The following is a 5,000-nucleotide window of genomic DNA, read 5'->3' on the forward strand; positions in this document are numbered from 1 at the left end:
GGGAGGGAGGGAGTGAGGGAGAGGGAGAGGGAGGTTTGTATGTGAGAATCGTATCTATTTATTTATTCATTCAACCTTTTGTTTATTCATTCATTCATTCTTTCTTTCATCCATCCATTCGTCTAATACATCCATCTCTCCAGCCACCTTTTGTCTGTCCATTAAAATCGTAACTTTATTCATTGATTCATCCTTTTTTTATTCTTTCATTCATTCATTCGTCTGTCCATCCATATTCTATCTGTTCATTAATCAAACCATCCTTGCATCCACCCGTACATTTTCTATTGCATTCACTCATCCATCCATCTCAATCTGCATTATTTATTTGTTTATTTTTCATACAAGTAGTTATACGAAGCATTAGTAAGAGGGAGTCTCGTTTGAGGTCCTAATCTTTACCACCTGTGCCTCCTAAGTAGTCTGTTCAATCCCTACCATGCATAAACACCTTCTATAGTCATCCCTGTGCACTCTCTTCATTTCTCTGTCTGTCTGCCATTTAATTACTGTAGTAGTTGGAAAAAGTTTGAGTGGGCAGTAAATTTTCTCATCAGTCTTTTTTGGTCACCTGTGTCCTTAATGCATCATCAAAATACAATAGAAAATAAACTGACCTTTCTTTTTGGATTATCTACTTCTTTCATCCTTTCTTTCTTTCTTTCTCTCTTTTTCTCTTATTAACCATCATGAGTTTTTTTTATTTATTTATTTATTTATTTATTTATTTATTTTTTTTGCCCTGTCTTCCTGGGAGTTTGTAATCGTGTATCAGTGTGAAGAAGGGACATTCACTGAAGCCTGAAATGTTAACGGTCTACGCACTTGAGAGCACATGATATAAGTGAATGGGAGTGTGTAGATATTGGCTAATTCATGCTCTAGAGAAAGGGAGGAGCAGTTTTTTTTTTATTGTTTTATTACTTTTTTTTTTTTTTTACCTGTGCACTAAAAGCAAACTGGCTAAAGTCTTGAAAAAAAAAAGCTAAATATATAGAAATGTAAAGGAACTAACATTTTTTTTGTGTAAGATTGCCACCACCACCACCACCACCACAACAACCTCCTCTACCGTGGCCTTGCCGTGTGTGTGTGTGTGTGTGTGTGTGTGTGTGTGTGTGTGTGTGTGTGTGTGTGTGCATGATCTTCCGCTACTTTCACGGTTACTTCTTTGTAATGCTTTGTAACTCCATGCGTCTTGTCTTCCTCTCCCTCCTCTCCTCTCTCCCTCCTCTCCCTCCTTCTCCCTCCTTTGTAACTCTTCCCTCTCACGGCATCGCTAACATACCTACGAACTGCAGTTACATACATCCATCATGTCTATTCATGTCTTGCAATCCATTATCTTCTGTTTTGACTATTCGTTTTTATCACCAATGTTTTAATAAGTCAGTCAGTCAGTCCGTTGCTTTGAGTGTTCATTTATCCAAAGTCAAGATAGGCATGCATCTTTACCCTGCATTAATCACATTCACATCATATTCATTGTATTCATGGCCACGCTTCTTTGCTTTACGTTGATCTTGTTCACTTCATCTACACGTTTATTGGTTTGTGAGTGTGTGTGTGTAATGATTGCTTTTTGTACACTTACCTTCTTTCCTTACGTCTTTCGTACACTTTTTTTTTTTTCGAGCCCACGCACCTCCCCCATTCTCTCTCTCTCTCTCTCTCTCTCTCTCTCTCTCTCTCTCTCTCTCTCTCTCTCTCTCTCTCTCTCTCTCTCTCTCTCTCTCTCTCTTTATTATGTTCCAGATTCATTGCGTCATGTGGGTACAAGATTTTAGTAGCATTGGATTTCTAGTAATCTTTCTCAGTCATATGGTTCTATAATATCTCAAGTAGGATCACACACACACACACACACACACACACACACACACACACACACACACACACACACACACACACGCACGCACGCACGCACGCACGCACGCACGCACGCACGCACGCACGCACGCACACACACACACACACACACACACACACACACACACACACACACACACACACACACACACACACACACACACACACACACACACACACACGAAAAGCTATTATCTTTATATTAAACGTATGTCATAGCAGTATACTCCATACAAGGACAGCTAAAGGCACTGTGTGTAGTAAACAAGTAAGAGGAGGAAGAAACGCTTAGCACGGCACAGTAATCACCCAGCTCATCTTTCTACTCGTGCTGGAAGAGCTGACCTGCATCTTTAGTTCCTTGTGTTATTAATAGACTCAGCAGTAATGCCACACGTCCTTCCAAGTGCAAGAATTAACCAGCGCTGTTACCTCCTTCATTACTTAAGAATTGAGTTGAGGAATATAACGAGGATATGTAGACGAGATTGTTGTTGTTAATAATCAGGATAAGATAAGAAGCAGGTTCAAGGTTAATAGTTACAAAAAAAAAAAAGGAGATAGAAATTAGTTATTGCATCGAGTGGCAGATGACAGGAAAAGACTCATTAATTTAGTTATTAGTGTTATCAGTAGGGAGGTTTGATAGCAGATAGCAAAATTTATGAATAGGGATGATAGGTCGATATACTCGTATGTATGTAGTTTTTGTACAGGGACTGTCACATGTAAGCCTGGTAACTTATTGCAGCTTACCTCATGTCCATACACTCGTCTCTAATACTCCCTTTTAAAAATAATCTTGTTCTTGTTCCCAGTGCAGGTGTTAACAAGTATCACAACTCTTTCAATGCTCCCCAACGCTCCTCTTCCCTTTGCTTTTCCTTCCTCTTCCCCTCGTGTGTCAAGCGAGAGGATGCACTCAACCCAGGAACGAATGTGTTTTGTGAATTTGTTCCTATAAACTTTTCTCCCTATTAGGAAAGACTTGGCAGCGGGGATGTATGTTGCTGCCTCTTGCTGTCCTCTTCAGTCTAAATGCCGACGTATGTTTCTGTTCAAGGACTGTAAGAAACTCTATGCATGGGTGTGTTGAAAGGATGTAAATTGAGGGACCAGAGAGAGAGAGAGAGAGAGAGAGAGAGAGAGAGAGAGAGAAGTGGGGGAGGTGCGTGGGTAAGAAAAGGGGGAAAAGAAAGTGAGAGAGCCGGAAAGAAAGAAGAAAGGAAGAATTGAAGGAAAAGAAAAGAAAGAAAGGATGATTGCATGTATGAAAAAAAATAGAGAAGGAAAGGAAGCAGCGAAAGAAAGAAAGAGAGGAAGGAAGGAAGGAAGAAGGGAAATGAAGAAAGAATAACAAGTAAATAACAAGAAGTAAACGTTTAAACAAATGAAAAAAAAAAAAACACGAAGACGAAGAAGGGAGTGTAAACCAAGTACTAAGAAGAGAGAGAGAGAGAGAGAGAGAGAGAGAGAGAGAGAGAGAGAGAGAGAGAGAGAGAGAGAGAGAGAGGGGATGTGGAGAAGAATGAGCCGCCAATCAAGTGGATGCTTTGGCCACCCATTGATCCACCCACCTCTCTCTCTCTCTCTCTCTCTCTCTCTCTCTCTCTCTCTCTCTCTCTCTCTCTCTCTCTCTCTCTCTCTCTCTCTCTCACTCTCTCTCATATACCTCGTTTGCACTCCTCTCCTCGTCTCCTTTGCTTATTTGTTCGTTTTCTTCTAATTTTCCTTTATCCTATTTCTTTTTTAATTTTTTTATCGTTTTTCTTACTCCCTTTTAATTTTTTCATATTTTCTTTCGTTCCTTTCGTCCATTATTGTTTTTTATATTCTTTTCTTCCTTTTTTTCTTAGTTTCCTTCTTTCCCTCCTTTCTTGCTGTATTTTTTTCGTTTTTCTTTCTTTTTCCGTTTCATTTTTTTGTCTGTCCTGCTTTACCATTATTCATTATTTTATCTTTTACTTTCTTCCTCCCTCCCTCCCTTCCTTTCCTTCTTTTGTCTTTCCCGTCCGTCAGTTTTATAAAAGGAAAACTGAAGGAAATAAATAAAACCATGTAATTGAAAGGTAGTTAAGAGTTAGTATAGATATTGAAATACCTTATAAAAAAATGTACATAGGTAGTGAGTGGTATTTCAGAGAGAGAGAGAGAGAGAGAGAGAGAGAGAGAGAGAGAGAGAGAGAGAGAGAGAGAGAGAGAGAGAGAGGCCCATACCTGACCCAGCGCTCCTAATATCACTACAATTAAGACAGACAGACCTAATACGACTACAGTTCATTTACGTTACCGGCACAAATAAGGAAGGGGAATGAACACCACGTGACCTCCCATTACCCCATCCCTCCCCCATCCCTTCCCCATCCCTTCCTCAATCCCCCAACATTCCCCAGTGCCCCTTTCCACCCACCTACTCCACCCCTCTATCGTCCACTCACACGTAGCTACCTTTCTTCCTCACCTAACCTTTCTTCCCCATCCTGTACCTATTCCGCGTTTTCTAATCATCCCTTCTCTTACACTATCTCAAGTATTTAACCCTTTCATTTATGTACTAACTTCCTCAGTCGTCGTTGTGTCACACCTGTCATTCTATTTCTGCCTCCGTTCTTCTCTTCCATCTATAATTTATCTCCTACTTTCATTAATTCTCTCCTCTGTTTCTGGTTCCCTTCTTCTAGCATTATTCACCTATTCCATTATCATCTTTACTCTCCTCACATTTTCTTTCTCATTCCTCATTCGTCCTCACTCTTAAGTTTTTCTCTGTTTACTAATCTTGTCTTGATGTTCCTTAGTCCCTACCACATTAGTACAGTTGTCTCTACCTTCCCCTTACTCCCTTATCTCCCATTTTTACTCATGTCTCCCTCCTGTACTTGCTTCTTGTCCTTTTGTTTTCCTTCCTTTCCTTCCACCTCAAAAAATGACAAAGATTACAGTCGGTATTAGTATAACCATCCTTTCCTTCCCCTTACCTTCCATCTTGGCTCCCTTTCCCCCTCTCTCTCTCTCCCTTCTTTCATCACTCTTTGTCGCCTCTCTTTCTCCCTCACAATAAAAGGAAGATAAACAACGATTTTAACAGCTGGCATTAGTACAACTGCCCCTTGATTCTTCTTACCTCTCAT

The sequence above is a fragment of the Scylla paramamosain genome, chromosome 4 (genome assembly GCF_035594125.1).
Source record: "Scylla paramamosain isolate STU-SP2022 chromosome 4, ASM3559412v1, whole genome shotgun sequence".
Lineage (NCBI taxonomy): Eukaryota > Metazoa > Arthropoda > Malacostraca > Decapoda > Portunidae > Scylla > Scylla paramamosain.